The sequence below is a fragment of the Protopterus annectens genome, chromosome 1.part1 (assembly GCF_019279795.1).
Source record: "Protopterus annectens isolate FY-2018-M chromosome 1.part1, PAN1.0, whole genome shotgun sequence".
In the NCBI taxonomy this organism is placed as follows: domain Eukaryota; kingdom Metazoa; phylum Chordata; order Ceratodontiformes; family Protopteridae; genus Protopterus; species Protopterus annectens.
The window spans coordinates 1,167,260,667-1,167,287,280 of record NC_056726.1 but is presented as its reverse complement, the minus strand read 5'-3'; the positions used below and the strand labels follow the sequence as shown (position 1 = coordinate 1,167,287,280).

At 43.7% G+C, this 26,614-nt stretch overlaps 1 protein-coding gene across 1 annotated transcript in view; it reads left to right on the top strand.

The window, feature by feature from the left end:
* PRKCG (protein kinase C gamma) overlaps positions 1-26,614 on the top strand; it is a 4,166,346-nt gene that overhangs the window by 869,773 nt on the left and 3,269,959 nt on the right. The gene's annotated exons all lie outside the window — the stretch shown is intronic.

The window sequence follows — 26,614 nt, the reverse complement described above, 5'->3', positions numbered from 1 at the left end:
TTAACTGTGGTCGAGATACCGGGAGTCCTAGCCACTAACAGAACTAGATCAACCAAGCCAAGAGCTTGAGGTCGACCAGATTTGGAGTTTTCAATCCCGAAGGATGAGAGATCAGATCCAGAATGGAATCCAAGATCCAAAGAGGAGCTATGAGGTGAGACCGTAGGTACGGGAACCAGGTTTGACGAGGCCAGAATGGGGCTATGAGGATAACCTTGCTCCCCAATTGACGAGCTTTCTGTAAGAATTTTGTCATTAACGGGAGAGGAGGATAAGCATAAAGAAGACCGGATGGCCAAGCATGAACTAAAGCATCTCTGGGGCTCTCCCCCGGCGGGGGAATTAGAGCGAAAAACTCGCTGCACTTTGCGTTCGAAGGCAATGTGAAGAGATCGCAGCAAGGTTGACCCCATTTGAGGAAGATCTGTTTCACTACTAAGGGGTTCAGAGACCACTCGTAAGGCGAGAAGATAGTTCGACTCAGCTTGTCTGCTAAAATGTTGGACTGACCCGGAATGTGCGTTGCTAGCAGAAAACGGTTGGTGGATATCACCCACTCCCAAACTCTCATGGCCTCTCGGCAAAGAGGGTAAGACCTGGTCCTCCCCTGTTTGTTGATGTACCAGACCACTGACATGTTGTCTGTCTGAATTGCAATAGTCCCCGGAGGAAGAAGGGCATGGAGAGCTTGCAATGCTAGAAGCACTTTCCTCATTTCCAGAACACTGATATGCAGAACGGGCTCTGTTTGAGTCCACGTGCCTTGCACAGTTCTGCCCATGCAATGCCCCCCCACCCCAGGCGAGAAGCATCCGTGGTCACCGTGGCTTGGGGTTGAGGCATCAAAAACGGCCGCCCTTCCCAAAGCTCTCGGGAATGGAGCCACCAAAGTTGGGAGTCCCTGCAAACTCTGCTGAGGGGAATCGGGGAGTCCAACGGATGTTGAAGGATGGACCACTGGACCTGTAAGGTCCATTGAAGAACCCTCATGTTCAAGCGGGCTAGGGGTGAAAGTTGATAGCTGCTGCCATGGACCCTAGGGCTCTCAGGACTAATTCCACTGGTGGGGCTGGAGATTGTAGAAGTGCTAAGACGTGGAGAGTTAAGTTGTGGAGTCTGTCTGATGTCAAGAAGGCCTTGTACTGAAGTGTGTCTACTCTGGCCCCTATGAAGTCCAAGACCTGAACAGGGTGAAGGGATGATTTTTTTGTAATTTATAGTGATCCGCAACTGGTGGGCCATGAGCAGGTAGCAATCCCTGGCTGAGCATAGTAGATGCCTGGTGGGAGCAGCGAGGAGCCAGTCGTCCAGGTAAGGAAAGACCTGTATTCCCTGAAGCCTCAGGTGGGCCGCTACAACTGCCATGACCTTGGTGAACACCCTGGGGGCTGTGGTGAGGCCAAAAGGGAGGACCCTGAACTGATAATGACTGGCCCCCAACCGAAAGTGGAGAAACCTCATGGATCGCCTGTCTATGAGAATGTGGTAGTACGCATCCTTGAGGTCTATGGAGCACATCCAGTCATTCTCCTGCAGAAGGGGGAGAATAGACTGAAGAGTGACCATCTGGAATGTCTCTTTGGCAATGAACAGGTTCATTGTAGACAGGTCGAGAATTGGTCTTAAGTCCCCCATCTTTTTTGGCACCAAAAAGAACCTGGAGTAATTGCACGACCCAGACTGGCCTGGGGGGACGTGCTGGATGGCTCTTTTTCTTAGCAGCTTTTTTATTTCTAAAGCCACCACCTCCCTCTGACTTGGTGGAACATTGGGGAGGCATCTCAACTGAGGGGGAAGATTTATAAAGGGGATAGAGTAACCTCTGGATATTATTCGGAGCACCCAGCGATCTGTCGTGATGGACTCCCAATGTGCTATGTGTTCTGAGAAATGCTCCCCGACTGCCTCCAGAGAGGAGCAGTCGGGCAACCCCTCAGGGTTGCTGTGTGGGTCGGTCAGAAAAAGGTTCCCTCGACCTGAATTTCTTTGGCCCCACTCTGCCTCTGGGCCGGCGTCCACCTTGTCCTCCCCTGCCTTTGAAGGACGAAGGGTCCGGAGCGTAACAGGACTGCTGGGATTTCCAGAACCACATCTTCTTTTGTCCTCTCTGGTTCCTGGAAAAGGACCTTTGAGGAGCTGAGAAGCGGATTCCAATGGCAGACAGCGTCTTCTTGTCTTTCTCGCTCTGGAGCAGCGTATCGCGGATGGTCTTGCCAAACAGCATAGAACCGTCAAAGGGAGCGTTCGCGAAGGATGCCTTGAAGGGTTCCACAAAGTCGGAGCCAGGCATGACACCGTAAGGCGATGCCTGCTCTGCTGGCTCTAGCTGCCCCCTCCGTAGCATGGGAGAGAAGCCGCATATATGTATTGGATATCGATTTTAGAGTGGCCATGCGAGCCAAGAAGGTTTGTTTGTCTTCGGCCGACATGGACTCCGGGGGAGACCCAACATACTCTTTTAATAGATCCCACTGATGCCTAATCACATGTGCCAAGTAAATCAGCACCCTTATGGAATAGATGGCTGAAGCAAACATCCGCTTTCTGATGCGATCCATCATTCGAGACTCCTTATCGGGAGGATGGACCGAGGAACTATCCTGTGCCAGTTCCTTCTTGGTAGCAGCTGCCACCACCATGGCATCTACTAGGCAACCTTTACTCCATGCTGTCTTGTCTGTCAGGGGACTAAGGATCTTATGTGGTCTCCTGGGGATTGGCTCTACAGTGTCCGGCTCCTTCCATGCCCTGGTAGTAATTAAGTCTACCAGGGGATCGGCCAGAGGGGACACCCAAGAGGTAGACAGGCCTGCGTCAAATGCCTCCAGAAACACTGACTCATCCGAGGAAGGTTTCTGGGCTGACCACCCCCCTCTAATGTGCAGCATCTCCATAATGTCTCCAAAGGAGAAGTTCTTGGGGGTTGACCTGGGGGAACCTTCCCCTTCCTCCAAGTCAGTGTCTTCCGTGAGGGACTCAGGGGAGTCCAAGTGCCTCCTCTTACACTTTCGTTTGTGAGGGACCTCCTTGGCGGGGCTGTCCGAGGAGGGCTCACCAATGGGGTCATACAGGAACTAGCTGGGGCGTAGACGCAGGCTGTCTCTGGGGCCGGATGATGGAAGACAAGCCCATTTGCGAGGGAATGGTGGGTGGATCCATAGCACGAGCTAGGGACCTCGAATCCCTCGAGAGGACCCTCTCCACCACGTCAAAAGCCAAAGGTGAACCACTCATCCTGGGATCCGAGAGCAGCCCCCTTGGATCCGACGTGTGGATCGGCGCTGGAGCCAAAGCGATCGGACCCAAAAGGGAAGTGTACTCTGACTGCATCAGAGCTGAAGACACACTCACCCCTCCGGATCCGAGGCTTGGCTCACGGCCCCAAGAGCTCGGATCCAAAAAGAGACCCAATAAACTCAAAGGTAAGGCTGGTGTCGAAGTAGCGATTACTATCGGTGTTGACTCCCAGGCTCCAAGGCTACTCGGATACGACAGCTCCGAAACTCGATAATGGATTGGAGAAGGGGCAATGGGGGCAAAGAAGGGGGCCGAGCTCCCCACTGAAGTGGGGGAGGCAAGAGCACTCCCATCTGCATCTGGGCCTGAAGGAAGCGATGCATCATCCAGTCCATGTCCACGTCAGAAAGGCTTCTCGTACACCTAGAAGAGGCCATCGAGGCTGGCCAGGAAGGCCGCCTCAACGACCTTGAAGATGGCCAGGGCTCCTCCTCCAGCTCCAGAGAGAAATGTGGGGAATGGAGCCGAGAGGGGGACGACCCAGGAACCTTCAAGGGAGAATAGAGCTGCTTAGCCTGTGGGGCCGAGGGGGCTGAGTCGGCCCACCGCTTGTGGCTCCTATGCCTCTCCCTGTCTTTGTCTCTCTCTTTCTCCCTGTCTCTATCTCTCTTCTCTTTCTTTCTAGGGTCCCTCTCTCCCTGGGACACAGTGGGAGGTTGAGTCCCAGCCAGGAGAGCAGGAACCCATTGGCTGAACAGCCACAGCTGCGACTGGTGCCACTGAGGGAGAGGAGGAAGATGTAGAATCCGTGGGTAAAAGGCCCGCTAAGATTAACTTGTTCCTCCTGTCTCTCAAAGCCCGGGGGTTAAAGGCGGCACATATCTGGCAGCCTGATGTTAAATGTGCAACCCCCAGGCAAAGAACGCACTGAGTGTGGCCATCGGCTGGGGACAGCTTATGGCCACACTCATAGCATTTGGAAAAGATGGCCTTAGGGCCTTCAGCCATGTCTAGCACAATCACACTCCCTAACACACAGATAAGGGGAAGGGAAATACACTAAAGTTAACTTAAACTAAACTAAACTAGACTAAAGGATCAATTATCACACACACACACTTTTTAAACTGGTAAAAAGGTAGAGAAAATTCCTATCCTTATCTTACCTAATCACAAGGAGCTCGTCACTTGTGCTTATAGAAGCCGTGGCAAACGAGATCTGAGGACTGGAGGGAGGTAGCAGGGTATTATGGGTAAGGGGAGGAGCTTGGAGCTTGGATCTCTGGCTTGTAAAGCTGCCGGCTTGGATCCAGGACGGATCTGATACCCACAGGTTGCTGATCAAATGAAGTTAACTATTTCAGATCAGATATTGTGATTAGTGATTAGAAATTCAGAGATGGCAGTGGGAAAATGAACTTGGAAAGGCAGAAAATGTTATATTGTAGTTAAAATGTGGTGTTTTAAGCAGGTTCAGAGACAAGTAAATATTGTTATCATTCATAGGATCATAGGAGATTACTAGGCTATCGACCTGAAGGTCATTTTAAGCCTAGCCACTTCAAACTAATGTGATAACGTAGAGATACTAGTGAATACCCAGGATTGCATTTAATGATGACTGCCCATGTCCAGGAGGGTTGTGAGCACTATCCTTGGTAAGAAATTACAGTGTCCCATCCACTCATCCAATTTCCTCTTGAACAGTGTCATAAGGTGCTCTGTTTCATATGAATTGGTAGCCTGTTCCAAAGATGTGGAAGTCACTGGGAGATAAATCTGTCCTTCCAGGATATCCTATTTAGTCGCAGGCCATATTTAAGTCCCTGGAATGGGTAGCCCTAGACCAATTTGATTTATGGATATGCAGTAAGTTCATTAAGTTTGGGTCTTGGGTGGCTCTGTAGGCCAGGCATAAGTCTCCCCTAAGAAGTCTATATGATACAGAGTATAGTGACAGGGATTTTAGTTAGTCCTTGCAATGCACATCCTGGAGGCCCTTGATCTTCTTTGTTAGAAACATCTGAAGTCTCTCTAATTGCTGAAGATGCTTAGTACATACATACTGAATGGGGTGTTATACTCAATTATGGGCCGGGTAAGTGCTGAGTATAGGGGGAGTTATATCTTGTTTTGCTCTTGAAGTGATGACTTTACTAATCAAGTGAGCTACGTGGAAAGTTTTCCTTACAATGGTAGACACATAGTGGTTGAAGTTAAGGTCGCGGTCAACCTGTGATCCCAGGTCCCTTACCACTTTATGGGTACTTAGGGTATTGTTATTGATTTGATAGTGTGATGGCCTGTGTCAGACCATCCTGGAGTAAACTGACATCATTTGGGTATTCAATGATTACACCTAGTTCACAGTCATCTGTAAATTTGGTAAGCCACACCTCCTTTAGTTTTTACCTGAACTTCTAAAAGTATATACCAAACAGTAAGGGGCCCAGCACTGACCCCTGTGGCACCACGCTGATAACAGGTTTGCAGGTTGATGCGGAGTCACCTACTTTGATAGTGTGTGTCCAGTTTGTGAGCCAGTTGGCAACCCATCTTACAATGAAGGGGTTTACATTCAGTGTGCTAAGTTTATTGGTAATGCCTGAATGTGGAATTGTGTTGAACATGTTTGCTAAGTTGAGGTATGCTGTGTGCAGAGATTTGCCCTCATCAGTGGCCTTGGTCACTCTTTCAAAGAAATCCACCAGATTTAACAGGCAGGATCTGCCCTTTCCGAAGCCAAACTGGGTAGGCTCCAGTGTTTGGAGGGCACCTTTGTCTTTATTTATGAGGTCCATAATGATACTTTCCATGGCCTTACAGATGAGGCTGGTTAGGCTTATGGGTCTGTCATTCCTCAGGTCTGTTGCTTGGCCACCTTTGTGGAGGAGAATAACTTTAGCTGTTCCCTATTCCACAGGAAGAAACCCTGAGTTAGGCTATGATTGAAAAGTGTACTTAGTGGTGATGCTAGTTCATGTTTTAACCTGCTTAGAAGACAACCTGGGATGTCATCTGGTCCCATAGAGGCTGTGTTCTTTGCCTTGAACAGGACTTTGAGGACCTGATCTTCAGATTTGCAAGGTGGGGGGGGGTGTTGGGGATTGTTTGTTGTAAGTTAGAAGGGGATAAGGGTGTGAAATGTTTGCCAAACCTATCTGCTAGCAGGTTCACTATCTTTATGGGGTCAGTGTGTGTGATACCATTGGCTACCAGTTCTGCACATGCTTGGGTCCTACCCTTAAGTTACATACATAGCTGTAAAAGGCATTAAGGTTATCCTTGGCAGTCCTTGCTAGGTTTCTCTCAAAGGAGCTTTTGGACAATTTGACAAGTTGTTTTATTTGCCTGTTATTGCTGAGCAGGGTGCTTTTCCATTGTTGGGTCCTTGTCTTTGTTTTCTTGGGCAGCAACTTTTTGCATTAATTGTAGAGTTTATTGATGGTGGAAGTCCACCATGGCAGCTTGACTTTACTTGGGGCTCTGGCTTTGATTCTATCTGGTACAGCCGAGTTCATACACTTATGCAAGTGATTGTACAGGGCTTTAGTGTAAGCTTTGGCATAGTTACCACTTTCAGCTTGGGTTGGGGCTTCAGATGCATTTATACCTTCACCTAGGAGGGTATAGTTTGCCTTGGTAATGTTTTTTAGTCTGATTTCACTCTGTGAGTTCTCGTGTTAGTGTCAGTTCAAAAGTGACTGATTTGTGGTCAGTTTTAACTAATGTGGTTCCAATAGTTGCAGCAGTGCACCTGTTTGACATGTTAGTGAGGACCACATATATAATGTTTATTCCTCTTGTCGGGGCATAGACAATTTGCTCCAGGGCATTTGAATTCACAAACTCAAGAATCTTTTGCTCTAGTGAGTTTGGTCTAGTGTAGGTTTCCCAGATTCCTCCTAGATGTGAGGTGAATGTATCTCTAATATAGATGGAAACACCGACCCCCTTTGATTTTCATACGTTCCTTTTCCAGTATAAAGGTGTGGAAGGCATTGTAGCCTTGCAGGACTGGGGTACTTTCTGAGACCTTAAACCAGGTTTCTGTGACTGCACAGACATCTACATCTTCCAGTGATAGAAGTGCTTCCAGTGAGTGCAGTTTTTGTTTTAAGCTCCTAGCATTTAGCAGCAAGACCCTTATTTTATTCTGTTAGGTTAATTTGATGCTGGTAATGTTTTCAAGAACTTTCCTAAAAAATGGGAGGCAAGAGCCTTTGCCAGCATCCAAAAGCCTAGGTGCAAACCATCTCTGGCAAAGCAGCAAGGTTTGTTGACCATGGTTTCCCAGGCAGGCATGGACCAGATCCCTTTGGAATGACACCAAAAACTAAGCCATTTATTGAAATCATAATTTTTTGTTTATATTGTGGCATCATTCAACGTGAGGGTAGTATGCTTGCTGCTCAAGACTAGGGACATACCTAACTGGACACATATTCAGAGAGCTCAACCATGTCTCTCTTCATATAGTCCAGTGAGGTACGTCTCAGGTCATTCACACCAACACGAACTATGACAGAGTCAAAACAGTACTTGTTGCTGAGAGACTTGAGTGCATGTTTGATTTGGTGAATCAGGGGACCAGACAGGCAGCTGAACATGACTTTCTCCTTGTCTAACCTGGTGAGTGGGAAATCTGCGTGTCTCACTATTGAGTCTCCAATGACAACAAAACTTGTTTTTTGAATGTTACGCATTAATGGCTTGGTATGTGAGCCACTGGTGTTGCTATGTGTCATGGGTGCTGTGGGAACTGTGTTAGTTGTAGCAGTCTTGTGTTTTGGAGGTCTCTGGTGTTTCAGTAGGTTTTCTGAGAGAACATCCACGTATGTACTTCTCAACCTCTTAGTGCAAGAAATCTGGACGAAGCATGACCCAGAGCTGTTGAACATGCTCCACTTAAAGAAATACCAATCCCTCCGAGTTATATGCTCTAGTTACCTAAACCTTGTCCCCACAATAAACAGAACATGCTGGAGGGATAGATTCCTGTCCCAGAGACTTCCCATACTCTGGAACAAACTACCTATCTATATCAAACAAAGCTCCTCATTAGCACTCTTCAAGAAAAACTTGAGGATTGGATGGGAAATAGGAAATTCACCCTAGGGATCACCTCTGTGACTCTGCTTGACAGGGGCACGGGAACATAATTTTCTTGAGTGGCGGAAGCCAGGGTACCTTTTTGGCTAGGCATATATAGGCCCTAGGGCCAATGGCCTAGTACCTACCTATGAACCTATGACAAAACAGGGGGAAAAAGGTAAAAGTAGGTGGCAGGCAATAAAAAAGTGCAGTAAATAGTATCAATAAACAAAAACAGGCAAATTATGTTTTTTGGAAGCTCAAAAGCCTCTAGTTGTCTGGTATCTCAGCTCAGAGTTGTGGTTGGTAGCCCATCTCAGTTCAGCTCGGTACAAACAAGCAGAAAGCTGCTCAGATGCAGGCTTTAAATAACAAAAACTAAAATCTGAAAAACAAAACTCTAACAAAATTCAAAAGAACCAATGAAGATACATATTCCAAGCCCTAGACTGGCCTCCCATTAACAGTCAGGTGCCAATCAAACACAATTCTCTCACAAAAGTGCAAAATAGGTGACTTTCAATCCAGGATGGCCTGGAAAATGTGCTCACAACAAACAAACCACTGCAAACAGTGCCACAAGCAGCAGGCCTGGGTCTGGAAGTAGAGAGGTGGGGTGATGATGAGCAGAGTTACAAAGCTATGTATATGACTAGGAGATCCTTCCCAAACTATTTAGATAGTTTAAAGACAGGTTGTTATCCTCAGAAGAATGTGACATAACAACTAGCTTGCTGTGTCTTATTAGCCATACATTCTGCAAGTTTCTAATCATGGTATTGTCAGTTTTTCCCAGGCCTCTAGCCCTCATCTTATCTGGTATGTATTTACCAATCCTGGCTGTCATAATGTATTTCTAGTACACATGCTACTGCCTGGGTGCTGAATTCTTGCCCTTCTAAGCTTACTTTTGCATGCTTGAAGGAATTAAATCTTTCCCTGTACCAAGTTGTCACTACCTTAGTAGACAACACATTTTCTTCACAGCTAAAGCAGGCCATGGTTATTCTTATTCTCAGAAAGGGTGGTTTAGATTCTGAAAACGTGGACAATTATCTATGATCTCAACCTTCCACTTATTGGTAATGTCCTGCATAAAGTGCATACTTAAAACTGAAATCAGAACTGTAAGACAGTAAAAACAACAGTCCCTTCCCATTCAGCTTTAAAGCTATGCATAGGACTGTGGTGGTTCTGTCTACAGTTTTAGCAATCTCCTTACTGAGACAGATTGACATTTCTTCTCTGCCCTGCTTCTGCATGATCTCAAAAGTAAGCTTGGAAGGGCAAGGATTCAGCACCCAGGCAGTAGCATGTGTACTAGAAATATATTATGACAGCCAGGATTGGTAAATGCATACCAGATAAGAATGCCTTTCATGCTTGTTTCTGTCCTAGCCCGTTTCCATAAGAGTATAAGCTATTGTATTTATATTTACTTACTGCTTTTTGCATTACTTTGTATAAAATAACTACATGACTGCCTGACATTGTCTACTTACTGTTTTGTTAACTTATCTTACTGCACCTTGCATTTAATTTGTTTCAAATAACTTCTGAAAGCCTGACATTTGTCTGTTAATATACCTTGTTGCCTTACTACTGCTTAAAACTCTCTTCCTTCCACTGTTTTGTTTTACAGCTTGGGCCCCTGCCCACCCTGCCCTAACCTGCTGAAAATACCCTCCTGAACTCTCTGACAAAGAACCGACTCCAACGAACTATTAACCTGAAACTATAAGGCCTTCTGTTCCTTGAGTCCTTCTAATGTGTACTGTTGTAACTCTGTACTATTAATTAGTTGATACTACCAGGTCGCAGTACGCTTCCCTGCCAGACTAGCCAGCAGCCACTACCCCCCCTACCTTACTGCTTGCACTCCTAGTTTTCCCCATACTCTCTACCACCTTCTCTGCTGTTTCAGTACTCCCTGCACTTCTTACCGCCTTCCTGAACCTCATTAGCTCCCTCCCTGATTCTCCCCTTGGAGTCTCAACTACTCCAGTCTGACTGACCACTAGGTGGCGCTCCACTACCTCTTACTGTTCCCTCTACCTTTCCCTCTCCTTCCTATCTCCTCTACTTTAGCCCTCTACCTCCAGTCCTCTGCTCTCTCCCTCTCTACTGTCCGGAACACTCAGCCTTCCTTTCCTTTACTCAGCCCTTCTCTACTCCCTTTCTGAAGTCTCTTCCTTCCCCCTCTGTCTTTCTCCTTTGCATTCTACCCTCTAACTCCTCTTCTCTGCTCCTCTCACTACCCTTCCTCCTCTCCTCCACTTACCTTCCCTATCCTCACATCTCTGATAAACTTGTTAAACTTACCTTATGAATACTCAATCTTTACTGATTGTCTTCCACACTTTTCTCCTCCTCTGGCTCTTCCCGCTCCATTCGCCCTACGGGCTCACTCCGCTCCCCTAACCTGCCCCCAATTCTCACCCGCCCCCAACACCTCCACATTTATACCTCACCAACTCCACCCTCCATTTGTTTCAACCAATCACAGTCTTTCCCTCCTCCATCAATTCCTACATCAATTAACCACTCTTAAACCTCCTCTTATTCCTCCAACCTCTCTTACCCCTCCCACTTCTCACTACCCTTACCCTACCCTCTCCTCTCCTACTTTATATCCTCATTCCACTCCTTCAGAATCTCTCCAAAACCACTCTCTTCTACCGTCTTATTTTCTCCATCCCTTACCCCACCCATTCAAACATGTACTCCCAAATTCTCTTTTCCCTTAGACTCCCCTTCTCTCTCCTCATCTTTCTCATTCCTCTCCATCACGCTACGTCTTACTGTTCAATAACTCACCCATTCCTGCCTACTTCACATACTATCACTTTCTCCCACCCACTACCTCCTCTACTCACTCACTTCCACTCCATTTCCCCCTCCCTTATACAAATACACCTACTACACCTCTTCCATCCCAAAATACTCTCCTCCTCTACAAAAAGCCTCTCTCTTACATTCCCAGCAACCCCATACAGCCTCCTACTCTCCAAACTTAAAACACTTATAGTTACCTCTCATAATATCCTTGCCTTATCTGGAGACATTCACCCTAACCCTGGCCCCAGCCTCATTACAACCAACTCCTTCCCTCCTTCCCCCTCCTCCCCCACTTCAAATACAAATCTCCCTCCTACTACTCCTTCTCCTCATTCCTCTCCTAGCACCCTTAAGGTCTTCACTATCAATGTCCAGAGCCTTAACAACAAAATTCACCATGTTCATGCCTGGATTAATCACAACCAACCTGACATCTTAGCCGTCTCTGAAACCTGGCTAAAGCCCCATATCTCTGATTCTGAAATCTTACCTCCAGGTTTCAACATCCTCAGGAGTGACCGAATAAACAAAAAAGGTGGAGGCTCTGCCCTAATCTACTCTAACCTTCTTTCCATAATCCCCCTACAAATCCCAACCCCTCTATTCAAAAATACTGAAATAACTGCTTGTCTGCTCCAACTCAATAAACATAAAAATATCTGCTTCATTTCTTTATACATCTCCCCAGGCGACAATATCTCTACCCTGGAGAATATTCTCCACTGGGCCTCATCTGAAATAAAATATGAAACATTTATTCTAGGCGACATCAACATTGATTGGAACAAAATCAACACACCTTTCTCCTCCCTAGCTATCAACCTTTTCAACTTCTCCCAAGTAATCCACTCTACAACCAGGCCTAACAAAAACCACCCCCCAGGATCCATCATAGATTGGATTTTAGTCTCCCATCCAAACAAATCAACTGGCAAATCATTTACACTCTCTCCCTTGACAATTCCGTAGAACACTTTAACTTCATCTTCCTAAATACCCTTAACTCCCTAGCCCACCTTAGAAACAAATGAATCAAAACCAATTCTGCTCCTTGGCTGAACAAAGAGACCAAACATGCCATGCAGCTCAGAGACAAATGTTGGAAGCTTTATCAGAAAAGTAAACAGTCTTCTGCCTTGCTCCAATATACCCAACTCCGCAACCAAGTAAAAAAACTAATCACCTGGGACAAGAAAAGCTACTACAACAAACTTCAGTCTACTAATCATAACAACCCAAAACAATTCTGGAAGTCTGTCAACTCTCTTCTCCATCCTGGAACTCGAAATAACCCCTGCCCTGACCCTAGTTTAACTGACAATGAACTGAGCTCTCTCTTCAATACTTTCTTTACTGATTCTATAGCCAAACTAACCAAAACATTCCCTAACAACAACCCTTCCAACTTCCTAAACTCTTCTAATGACTGTCACTCTATATTTCAACTCAAACCAGTTTCCACTACATTCATAAAGAAGCTCTTAACCAAACTAAAACCCTGCTCCAATGCCCCCGACAACCTTTCCCCCTCCTTCCTCAAATGCGCCGCCGAAGGAATTGCTCTACCAATTAGTATCCTGATTAACCGATCCTTACAAGAGTCATACGTTCCCAAACTCTGGCGTTCAGCCTACATTCTACCACTTCATAAAGGAGGTAAAAACAACTCCATTTCTAACTTTCACCCTATAGCCCTTCTCTCTCCAATATCAAAAATTCTAAAGAAATGTGTCCACCACCAACTTTTACCCTACTTAACAGAGAATCAGTTACTTACACCCACCCAACACGGTTTCCGTCCAGGCCACAGCACCATAACTGCCCTACTTTTCTTCTTAGAAACAGTTAATCAAGCCCGAGATTCTGGACTTCTTGTATCCACTGTTCTGCTAGACCTATCTAAAGCCTTTGACACCATCTCCCATACTCACCTTCTCTATCACCTCTCCAACCTCAGTCTTTCCACTAATACTCTTTCCCAGTTCTCCAGTTACCTCTCTGACAGATCTCAGGCTGTCTTCATAAACAACCTTCACACTGCTCTCCCTGACTCAACAGTCATCCAATACGCTGATGACTCTACCTTAGTCTGTGCCGCTCCCAATTATTCTGAACTTCTCTCCAAAACACAAACAGCTTTTTCCACTACAGAAAACTGGATGCACCAAAACCATCTCTCCCTCAACTCCAGTAAATCCAAAATACTAATTTTCCTCCCTACCAATGCTTACTCCTTTGACAAATAATCTTTCAACATCCTCAGCCAAACCAACACCCCTATAGAAGTGGTACCCTATGCTAAACTCCTTGGCATAACCATTGACGAACGCCTTAAATTCGACCTCCACATTCAACAAAACATAAAAAAAACCCACCAAAAGTTAGGTATGCTGTACAGAAATAATTTATTTCTTACAAAATCCTCTAGGCAAACCTTAGCTACTTCCTACTCCTTCCCTCTCTACTTTATGGAGCCCCTCTCCTAACTAATCTGTCTGCCCCCCTTTCATCCAAACTTGAAGCTTGTTATAATAAAATCTCTAAATTTGCCACTAAATCCAAAAACTCAACCCACCACTGCCTCTCCCTTCAATCTCTAAACTGGCTAGAACTCCCAAACCACCTTGACTATCTCCAGCTAACAACCACTCATAAATTAATATTCTACCCAGAAAAATGCCCTGCTCTATCCAACATCCTTCCCCCTTACATTCCCAACCGATCATTAAGATCCGAACACCAAAATCTAATCTCCATCCCCAGACCTAAACATCCCGCTGGCCAGCAACTACTATTCTTCTCTCTAGGTAGGAAATGGAACTCTCTCCCTCCTTCTCTTAGAACCATACCTAACATAGAATACTTTGAAACCCAACTTTTCTTACACCTATCTTCAAAATGGAAATGTTCTTGCTTTCACCCTACGTAATTCCAAGGTTCTCATAAACTAAGCTTCTGTACTCTTCCACCTTATTCACTCTAATTCTAGCTAAATATTTTTAGCTGACTCTAACTTCACTGTAAGGATGAAAACATTGAAAAATTTGCAAATTTTGTTCACAAAAAAAAAAAAAAATGTTTTTTAGCATTTGCTGTGTTCTTCTCTGTATTTTTTGCTGTGTGTACATTCTATTGTAAATTTGCGTTTGAGTGATCTTACTATGTATTCTTGCTGTGTGGACATTCTTTTGTATTCTTCTCATGCATTATATTCCTTTGTACTGCCTTTGGAGCTTTTCTCCCCGGGCCACCACTGAAAATGGCTTCTTCTTGGCCCAGTGGACTTCCCCGGTAATCAAACTGAAATAAATAAATAAATAAATAAAAATTATTTTCTACAGAGGCGCTTTGTTGTTTATGACCATTTGGAACACTACTTTAGTATTCTGCATGTTATTCTAGACTGCTTTTCCTTCAGTTCCACTTTCTATGGACACACACAGAGGGTAGTATCTGGTGTGAACTTATTCTCCTCCTCCACGAGTTGCTGTGCTGTGCAGGGCTCCATTCCGTGTCATCGCCTGTTCACAGTATACAGTACATACTACCTTCAGGAGACGTTATTCATTTGAGAGAGTTACAACATCACTGCTATAATTATGAAAACATCTGTACGTTTTATTCCTTTAGGAATATATTTCTGTTCTCAACCACTTTGCATTAAACAAGGAAATCAGCCAGGTTTAGATGGTCAGTAATTAGCTAAAACTTAACAGCTCCAAGGTGATGGCACTGGTTATTTTATGTTAAAGTTATGGACTCAGTTTTATCTCCGTTGATTAGTAATTTGGTTGATCAACTGCATTTTGCATAAAAGCAAATAACCTAGGGATGCTAATCATTCACAAGTTGATTTTGAAAGACCCTATTTAAGCTATCATTCAATCAGCTTGTGTCCACCTTATGAAGTATTTCCAAGTATTATCATATTCATATTCCTATCAGCCCAGTGCTGTGCAGCTTCTGTTAGCTGCCTGTTAAATAATGCAATGTGTTTAACCTTCTTGCACTGGTCTAAAACAAACTGGGGCACCTGGATCCTGCCTGTCTCTGTGTGTGTGTGTGGAATCTTTTGTTCTGATAATGGACCACTTGGTCACTTTGCTTGGCATTCCAGTGGCTTTTAGCAGTAGCTTCTGTCTTGAGGATCAGTAATTCAGGAATTTGTCTAGCAGTGCTCCTTTCTCTGTTATATGTTACTTGGTAGGATGAAAGACTCCCAAACACTTCTCAGTTACAAGTGCTCCTTAAAAATGTTTTCATTTGTCATGGCCTATAGTTAACAATAGGGTATTTAGAAACATGTAACACATTGCACAATTCTGCTTCTAGAAGGGTGGATCAGTGTATCATGAGGCAATAATTCAAAAATGACTGTTTTACTGCAATGGCATGAAGAAGCAGCACTAAAGCAATCTGCTGCATAATGCCACGTGAAAATATAGTATTCTGGGACAATGGCTAGTATAAAGCAGCCATGGTATTCCAGGACAATGGCTAGTATAAAGCAGCCATGTACTCTGACCCAATATGGCTGGGCACAGGAATCAAAATGTCAGGGTAAAACAAATCAAAGGCAAGCTCCTCCGCCACTATGTTTCTTGGTAGTGAGCTTTGAATATAAAATTATTACTGATGATAGCAAGAATGGGACTCTTACAGCCATATCAATTAAGCACCTGAGAACGTATGTGTGTGTGTGTGTGTGTGTGTGTGTGTGTGTGTGTGTGTGTGTGTGTGTGTGTGTGTGTGTGTGTGTGTCTACCTTTCCTGAATGGGCAAGGGACAGAAAGTTTCCTCTGCATATAGTAAAAACTGTTATTGCTTAGTGACAAATTTGGTTGCATCAGACCCATGTCAGCATATGGCTGACCAACGATTACTCATTCTCCAAAAACAGAAATGAATATATCTGCAATACTACGGAACTAAATTCCTTTCTACGTATTTAGTTTGACTGCAGTGATACAAAAACAGGTTCTAAAGGAAGAAAAGTAAAAATGAAACTGTAGTTGCTCCCTTTTAACTAAGGCAATCATGATTCACTTTGCTAATTTAGATGTCAATATCAGTATGCATCTGTTATTAACAAGCCTCTCTCTTAGAGTAAGGGCAGGAGTAAGCATTACATTCCATCCTCAGAGCTCCAGGAATAAGCATTGCATCCCACCCTCAGAGCCCCAGGAGTAAGCATGGCATCTCAAACTCAAAGCTCCAGGAGTAAGTACTGCATCCCACCCTCACAGCTCCAGGAGTAAGTACTGCATACCACCCTCAGAGCTCCAGGAGTAAGCACTGCATCCCACCCTCAGAGCTCCAGGAGTAAGTACTGCATCCCACCCTCAGAGCTCCAGGAGTAAGCACTGCATCCCAACCTCAGAGCTCTAGGAGTAAGTACTGCATACCATCCTCAGAGCTCCAGGAATAAGCACTGCATCCCACCCTCAGAGCTCCAGGAGTAAGTACTGCGTCCCACCCTCAGAGTTTCAGGAGTAAGTACTGCATCCCACCCTCAGAGCTACAGGAGTAAGAACCTCAGCCCAAACTCAGAGCTCAAGGAGTAAGCACTGCATCCCAACTTCAGAGCTCTCACCAGCAAGGATGATATTATGATCTTATGCTAATCCCAAATAGCCATATCTTCATTAGAAAGTCTGTTCGTCTGAAAAGGAACAAAACACCAAACAGTACAAATCACAGTACTATCTTTTTAAAAGCAAATTATAAATATAAGCCAGTGCACATTGAAAACAGGAGGCAAAAAAAGATAAAATAAACTTTAGGAATAAATTAAAAGATATGGTGATACAAATCGCTGTATACCTATACTGCAGATATTTTTTACATGTAGCGCACGTGACAAATGTCTGTTTTAATGCTCTTAATTTCCATATTTCCATAAAGATGACATAGAAATATTATCAGTTAAACAAGGGAGGGGGGTGATGGCATTCAGTCAGACACAGTTGCCATAGATATTCCCTGTACTTAAACTGCATCTCCCAGCTCCACCCAGTAATTACTCTGTCTACTTTCTTCAGTGATAAGCTGGTCATCTCTTGATGACCTGGCTATTATGGGGTGCAACCTAAACTTGTAAAATGTGTCAGATTTTACACTTTTTAAGTTCTGATGAAGTCCTGAATGGATGGATGAAACCGCTTAACTCTTTTGAAGTAAATGTTTTTTGGCTTCCTTTTTCTGACATGCATTGCTTTTTTTTTTTTTTTAGTTCCTTTTAAGCCATTTTTTGTGGTTTTGCAAAGCTTTCATTCTTATTGACCTCCTAGTCTAAAAGTTTCTTTTTAGTGTTTGTATGTCTATTAATATGAACAATGTTTTATTTCTGTAGGTATCCCAGCATATGGTTTTATCTATTTAATAAATATTTATGTAGTATGCATGCATCTATGAGTACCATTCTGGTGGTCTAACTGTTGAATTCTGTAGTCACAAGTGGTCTAGAAAGGATTTATGAACAGCTGATCTGATGACAGTTTCCAGTACATTTTACTAATTATAACTCTAGTAATAAAAAGTATAGGATGTTTTTATCATTTTTTAATTTATTTATTTATTTATTTATTTTACTGGATACATGTCCATTTTCAGCGGAGGCCTGGGGAGAAAGGCTCCAAACAGGCAAATTTACATAGATTACACAAGAAGTTGGATAACATTAGAAAATATAAAACAAAGTGATTATGTACAATGGCTTAGTAGTATTCCCTAGTAGGGACTCAGAATTTTCATGGACAGATGCAATTAAAAGCAAGAGACATCAGATTGCATATAGAGTTTGGTGACATAGTTGCATGTTATGATATTTACAGATTATGCTTTTAGTTTATAACTTAATCAGGGTTGGTACATGGGCAAAGCCAGTTCACTTTGAGATACTGTTTGAGGTTTGTTTTTAAGAGACTTTTGGAGGATTGTAGGGTTATATAGTTTGGCAACGAATTCCAGGTTTTGCCAACAAAGTTGGCAAACAGGGATTCACCGGCAGAGTTATTAGCTTTGTGGTTTGGACCAGTAGTTTGTTGGCTGACCATAGGGATATCAGGTTGCTATATGGCTTAATAATATTTATATGTGAGGGGGTATCCTCAAAGTGGTACAGAATTTTGTAGTTGTTTCAGGTTCTGGCAGTGGTGGGTTCTATAGGTGGAGCCAGTGGCGAATCTGGCAATATGGTTGTAGCTATGGGACAGCTTACCTAGTTCGGATTTGTTGAGGTTTGAGAGTACAGGCGAGGCATATAAAAGAGTAGAGAGTAGGTGTGACCGGGTGATTGCAGTCCTAGCCAAGTGGGGTTAAAAATGTCTTGTTTCTATGCAGTGATCCAAATTTCTAACTTTAGCAATGGTTTTCTTATAGAGCTGTAAGTCATACTGCAGTTTGCCTAATTACAGTGTTTTGGATTGTGCAGTCTGGTGGCCCACTTCCAGTGATTTGTTATCTTTCTTCCACTGTAGTATAACCACATGGGCATGGAGGCAGGGGTCCGTTGCAAAAAAATGCCTTTGTTTTTAGTTCTGCTTTAGCTTGGAACAAATTTTCTCTGAGCATCAGAACAATAACTAATACTCATATCTATAATAAAAACTTTAAAAGATACTCTTTTGATCTCACAGAACTGTTCCTGCCATACCCCAGCCTGACTCTTTTATATGTTGCTCCTTAATACTCTGAGTCTTATAATCCACCTGACCACCTACTTTAAACCACCCCTTTTATAATCCACCTGACCACCTATTTTAAACCACTCCTTTCATAATCCACCTGACCACCTACTTTAAACCACCCCTTTTATAATCCACCTGACCACCTATTTTAAACCAACCCTTTCATAATCCACCTGACCACCTACTTTAAACCACTCCTTTTATAATCCACCTGACCACCTACTTTAAACCAACCCTTTCATAATCCACCTGACCACCTACTTTATACCACCCCTTGCACTGTTATCATAATTTCTACCTAGCTTTCTCTTGTCTTTCCAGTCTGCCTGAGTAACACCTTTGTCAGCTCTAACTGACTGTATTTTTATTTCATCTGTACTCTGAAATCTATATGTATATATAGGAAAGTACTGTACTGTGAGATTTATACGTATCGATAGTTAACGCTTTTTGTCTTCTAGTATCAGGTACTTCACTGCCTGCTGTGTTATATATTTCTGAACTAAGTTTGAGATATTTATTGGTACCTATAGTTACGTATGAATTAGATATTGCCTTATATCTGAACTTATCTGTACGTTATGTTTTGACTGCCTTGATATTCATTCTGTATGGAGCTTTTCTCCTCAGGCCTCTGCTGAAAATAGGCTCTAGCTCAGTCAGACTAACCTGGTTAACAAATGTTAAAATAGATAAATAAATAAATAACTTAATTAATTATGCTGATTAGATGAAATTTACTTAGATTAGTTGTGTAAGATCCTTTGTGATTAGATATTCTGTCTTTAGAGCAAATGACATATACTTGTAAGCATTCACTTTTGTTTTCCTGCAATGTTCATTGGGTTAAATCTACTTTCAAAGTAGACTCAGAAGAAACATTTTCTGTCAATCATTGTTATATATTTACCAACAAAAATGTCATTTGCATATGCAGACACTGGCTAAAGACTTCTTCTTCTTCTTTTTATTTCAGCTGTTCCCGTTAGGGGGGTCGCCACAGCGGATCATCTCTTTCCATTTCTTCCTGTCCTCTGCATCTTGCTCTGTCATACCAACCACCTGCATGTCCTCTCTCACTGTATCTATAAACCTTATCTTAGGCCTTCCTATTTTTCTCTTACCTGACAACTCCATCCTTAGCATCCTTTTCCCAATATACCCATCATCCCTCCTCAGCACATGTCCAAACCAACTCAGTCTCGCCTCTCTGGCTTTGTATCCAAATCATCCAACTTGAGTTGACCCTCTAATATACTTGGTCCTAGCCCTGTCCGTCCTTGTCACACCCAGTGCAAATCTTAATGTCTTTAAGTCTGCCACATCCAGCTCTGACTCCTGCCTTTTTGTCAGTGCCACTGTCTCCAACTCATATAAAATAGCTGCTCTCACTACCCTGTTGTAGACTTTCCCTTTCACACTTACTGGTATTCGTCTGTCAAAAATCACTCCTGACACTCTTCTCCACCCATTCTACCCTGCCGGTACTCTCTTCTTCACCTCTCTTCCACACTCACCATTACTCTGAACTGTTGATCCCAAGTATTTAAACTTATCTACCTTCGCCAGCTTTACTCCCTGAATCCTCACCATTCCTCTATCCTCCCTTTCATTCACATACATATATTCCGTTTTAGTTCTGCTGACCTTCATTTTTCTCCTCTCTAGAGCATATTTCCACCTCTCCAGGGTCTCCTCTACCTGATCCCTACTCTCACTACAGATCCCAATGTCATCTGCAGACATCATAGTCCAAGGGGAATTCTGTCTGATCTCATCTGTCAACTTGTCCATCACCATTACAAATGAGAAAGGGCCCAGAGCTGATCCTAGATGTAATCCCACCTCCACTTTAAACACATTGATCACTCCCACTGCAGACTTCACCACTATCACACTACCCTTGTATATATCCTATACCACTCTTTCATACTTTTCTGCCACTCCCAACTTCCTCATACAATACCACAACTCCTCTCTATGCACCTTATCACATGCTTTCTCTAAGTTCACAAAGACACAATGCAACTCCTTCTGACCTTCTCTATACTTCTCCATCAATATTCTCAGAGCAAACATAGCATCTGTAGTGCTCATTCCCGGCATGAAACCATACTGCTGATCACTAATCATCACCTCCCTTCTTAACCTAGCTTCCACTACTCTTTCCCATAACTTCATGCATTGACTGATCAAGTTTTATCTCTCTGTAGTTACTACAGCTCTTCACATCATGCTTATTCTTAAAACTTGGTACAAAAACATTTTTCTCCACTTTTCAGGCATCCCCTCACTTCCCAAGATTTAATTCATTAAACAATCTGCTTAAAAACTCCACTGTCAACACCTCCATGCTTCCACAGGTATGTCATCTGGACCAACAGCCTTTCCACTCTTCATCCTCTTCATAGCTATCCTTACTTCCTCCTTGCTAATCCGTTGCACCTCCTGATTCACTATCTCCACATCATCCAACCTTCTCTCTCTCTCTCTCTCTCTCTCGCTTATTCTCTTCAGTCATTATCCCCTCAAAGTACTATTTCCATCTGCTCAACACACTCTCCTCGCTTCTGAGTACATTTCCCTCATTATCCTTTATCACTCTTACCTGCTGCACATCTTTTTCAAATCGGTCCCTCTGTCTAGCCAATCGGTAATGGTCCTTTTCTCCCTCCTTAGTGTCTAACCTTTCATACAACTCTCCATAGACCTTATCCTTAGTCTTCACCACCTCTCTCATTGCCATGCGCCTCATCTCTTTATACTCCTGTCTACTTTCTTCATCTCTCCGACAATCCCCCATCTTCTTCGCCAACCCAGCCTCTTTCTCTGTATACTCTCCTGTACTTCCTCATTCCACCAACAGGTCTCCTTGTCCTACTTCCTATGTCCAGATGTCACACCAAGCACCTTTCTAGCTGTCTCCCTTACTAGCTCTGCTGTAGTTACGCAGCTATTCGGTAACTCTTCACTGCCATCCAGTGCCTGTATTAACTTTTCCCTGAACTCCACCTTACAAACACCCTTTTTCAACTTCCACCATTAGATCCTTGCTAAAGACATTATTTTAAAATAAATAAACAGAATCACAAAGTCCCATAATTTACTCCAGAGACAGGCAACTAGAGAAAAATGCTATAATTTAACCTAATTTTTTCAGACTTTGATTAGGGTGTAGCCTTGCTTTCAACTACTGAGATTTACCATACAATACAATATGATCATAGTGTTCTCTTATTAATATTGCATTTATAGAATTAGTTTGAACCATATGAAAGTTAAACATATTTTTGTATTTTAAACAGACGTCTGCAACTTAAAGGGTGTTTTAGATGCCCCCACACTGTGTATTTCACCCCTGAGATAATAAGAGACCATTAAAATCAATCATGCAGGTTTTGTTCCTTTTTAATTTTGCTGACAATAAAAACCCATCAATAAAAATGTCGTCATGCCCATAATGGTGTAACTGTGGAAGGGATAATTTCAATAAAAGAATGAAACTTCTGTAGTTTCATAAAAAGTTTGGAAATTTCATCATCAGGCAATGACCTGTCAGACAGCTGAGCATCACGAATGTCAAATGATGCGGCACGAAGGGTGGGATGACAGGAAAGCTGAGAGCCTAATTTTATTTCCCCATCATGTCATTATGCAGTCTTTCATAAGTTCATAGGTGTGTACTAGGCTAATTGCCCTGGAGCCTTTACAAGCTTAGCCCAAAACAATTGACCAGGAACCATGCCGCCCGATGTTAGTTCACAGTGCCCATATCCAGTAGGGCAACTGGAATGATCCCTGGAGTGAACTTTCTGTTACCCATTCACTCATCAAGATTTCTTTTGAAGAGGGCCAGCGAGGTGCTCTGCTTGACATGAATGTGAAGCTTATTCCAGAGTATGGGCAATCTTTTGTTAATTGTGGTAATGAGGTTGTGATCTCTGGAGCGTGTGGCACAGGGGGACTGGGATTTCTTTAGGTGCAGCATTTCAAGTAGGGCTGGGTCAGACATGGCTTTGTAAGTCAAGCAGAGATCATCTCTAAGTAGACAATAAGAGACTGAGAATAGCTGAAATTTCTTGAGTCTGTCCATGTAGGACATGTGTTTAAGGCCTAGGATCCTTTTTGCGAGGTACTTTTGTGGAATCTCCAGCTGTTGTAGGTGTCTGGTCAGGTACATGCCAAATGGGGCATTATATTCGATGGTTGGTCTAATGAGGAATGAATAGAGAGAGATGATGACCTCTTTCTTCCTGGATGCGAAATCTTTGGTTATAAGATGTGACACATAGGACTTTCTGACTGCCGTGGCAATGTGGTAGTCGAAGGTTAGATGGCTGTCGACCTGGGTGCCCAGATAACTTATGGCCCCTTCAGTGATTAGTGAGCTCCTATCAATGCGGTAATTCATGGGAACTGAGTTTTTTCCAAAGAGTATGATAACGCATTTTTTGACATTAAGCTTCAGGCCATGGTTCCAACACCAGTCATTGGTCTCAGAGAGGCCCTTTTGTAGGATGTCTGCATGACTTGGGGAGTTTATAATGACTCCTAGCTTGCAGTCATCACTGAACTTGGTCAGCCAGAGTCCTTCTGTGTTGGCCTGGACTTCTGAGAAGTAGATGCCAAACAGGAGAGGGCTAAGGACTGAGCCCTATGGGACTCTACTCATGACTGAGTGACAGTCTGACTTGGAATCTGCAACTTTTACTCTGTGGGAACTGTCTGTGATCCATTTTGCAACCCACCCAGTGATGTAACGATTGATGTCTAGTTTGATGAGTTTATCAATGACACCTGAGTGGGGAATGGTATCAAAGGCATTGGCCAGGTCAAGGTAGGCTGCATGCTCTACCTTACCTTCATCCACAGCCTTGATGGCTGCCTCAAAGAAGTCCACCAGGTTCAGCAGGCAGTATCTCCCCTGGACAAAGCCAAACCCTGTGGGGTCAAGAGTTTGGAGATTGCGTAATCTTTGTTAAGCAGGTCCATGATGATGTGCTCCATAGCTTTGCATACCAGACTTGTCAGGCTAATGGGGCGATAGTTCCCAGGGTCTGTAGTTGCTTTCCCTTTATGGAGCTGGATGACTGTAGCAGTGCGCCATTCATTAGGGACCTAACCTGAGGTAAGGCTGTGATTGAACAGGGCACACAAACGAGGTGCCAGTTCATTTTTTAGCTCATGTAGAATGCAGCCTGGAATATTATCAGGTCCCATGGATGCTGTATTCTTGGCTTGGACAATGTAGCTTTTACCTGTGCCACCAAAATGGTGGGTACCAGGCTTTCTTCTGGTATTGTGATAGCATCCTTGGGGAGGGGGAGGGGTAAAGTTAGCACTGAATCTGTCAGCCAGTATGTTGGCTATATCTGTTGGCTCAGTATAGGAGGTGCCATTGTGCAATAACTCAGATCAAATCTGAATATTGCCTTTGAGGTTTTTGATATAGCTATAGAAGGCTTTGTGGTTGTTTTTGGTGTCAGCCACAATTCTGTCTTTATAGCTGGCTTTAGAGGATTTGATAAGGGATCTCATCTTTTTGTTGAGACTGATAAGGGAGGTTTTCTAGACTTGTGACTTCATTTTGTTCTGCAACAGTTTCTTCCTTCTGTTGTAGAGTTTATTGATGGCTGGTGATCATCAGATTGGCTTCTTTTTTTGGAGAAGAGCATTTTAGTTGTATTTGCTATGGCAAGATCCACGCATTTGTGTACATGATAGTACAGTGCATTGGTGTATGATTTGGCACTCATGCAGCTATTTTCCATTGGCATGGGTGCTGAGAAGTTAACCACCCCTGTTTTTAGGAGCCCAAAGTCGGCTTTAGGGAAGTTTTTAAGGGGGGCCACCTTAGCGGGAGGTATAAGTGGGATGGAGATTTCCATAGTGATCGGTTTGTGGTCAGATTTAACCAGGGAGGACTTGACTATAAGTGTGGAGCAATGGTCTCTCATGTTGGTGATAACCAAGACCAGGATGTTGCTTCCTGTAGTGGGGGTCAGAATAAACTGGTCCAAGGCATTAGAACTGATAAATTCTAGAAAGCGTTAGGCCTGTACATTGGTACTTGAATAGTTTTCCCAGTTGATGTAAGGGTAGTTAACGTCACCCAGTATGAGAATATTAGGTTGGACCTTGATAAATTCCAGGGTGCTTAGGAAGTTGGAGTGAGAGTCTGGTGACATGTTTGGGGTTCTGTAGCTATGACTTGTATCTCTGTCTTACCCAGTGTTAGTTGTACCTGAAGTATCTCAGATGCATTATGCTGGCCTACTAGTCTAGAGCTGTGCGTATCCTTTAAGAATATGGAGACAGCACTGCCTTTGGAGTTTCTGGCTGTATTCTGGGGCTGAAAGGTGAATTAGTTGTAGCCTGGGAGCACAGGGGTGTTTCTGCCTTTTTAAACCAGGTCTCTGTTACAGCACAGATTTCGACATTCTCCATGTTGAGGAGAGCTGTGAGCGAGTGCATCTTGAGATTTAGACTTCTAGCATTGAGCAGCATGACCCTCACATTGCATTTGTTTGTAGCTGTTATGGTGCAATTTTGTTCTTTGGAACACTGCCTAAAAAAGGCACTATAGGGGTGGCAAGACCCTTAGCCAGTACCAGAATCCCAGGGGTGACAGGTGCAGGCCATCTCTGGCAAAGCATCGAGGTCTGTTGGTCATGTCATCCCAGGCAGACAGATACTGGATTCCCTTAGAATGACACCAGAAACTTAGCCAATTGTTAAAGTCAATCATTTTCTGCTGGTACTGTGGTATCATTCTGGGTGATGGTAGAATACTACTCAGGCCTAGGATCATATCTGCCTGGGCCACATAATCTGAGAGTTCCATCACATCTCTTTTCATGTAGTCCAGGGAGGTACATCTCAGGTCATTCACACCCACATGGACAATGACTGAGTCATATTTGTACTTGTTGTGGAGTGACCTGAGTGCATGTATTATGTGGCGGATCCTGGCACCTGATAGACAACTGACTGTCACCTTCCCCTTGTTCAACCTTATGAATGGGACATCAGTGTGCCTTTCAATTGAGTCTCCTATTATTAGTACATTGGGCAAAGTGTTTTGCTTTAAGGGATTGGGTTGAGGGGCACACTGTGGTGGTGAGCTATGTGTTCTGGGGTTGGTGTTGTGTTGTGGTGGTCGAGTGCATTTCTGTCTTGGGGTTCTCTTTTGTTTGGGTACATTTTTATTGAGAGCCTCGGTGAAGGTGGGTGTATGGTTTCTTTTTCTATGTGTGGGTTGTGATGGTTGGTGTTTTGGAGGGCTTTGTGTTCTATGTAGTGAGTTGCAGGTGTTGACCTTCTCCTCATGACCAGCTAGTCCAGTCCTGGCTGGAGCATGCACTTATTCCAGTTTGGTGATATAAGTGCATCTCTCACAGGTATGGGTGTTGGAAGGTAAGAGAAGAGGGTTGTCTGTGTACATTAGACAGTTGCCACACTGTCTCAGAATGCTCAAGTGCATCAGGTTAGCAGAAGAAAGCACAGGAAATTGCCCTACAATCATACCAGGAAGGGTGGTCATAACTAATAAGTACTGGTGCTTTTAGCACCTAAGTGTGCTACAATAAATGCTACAAAAGCCTGTTAAAGTACTAGCTGATTACACTAATTCAAGTGCAAGAAATAAAAGAACAAGCACGTTCTAAGGGGAAAATCGAAGACCAGACTTTCTGGCAACGGTAATAGTTTACCTCAGCTGAGCTGTTAAAGATGGGATTCAGTTAATGATATTTGAT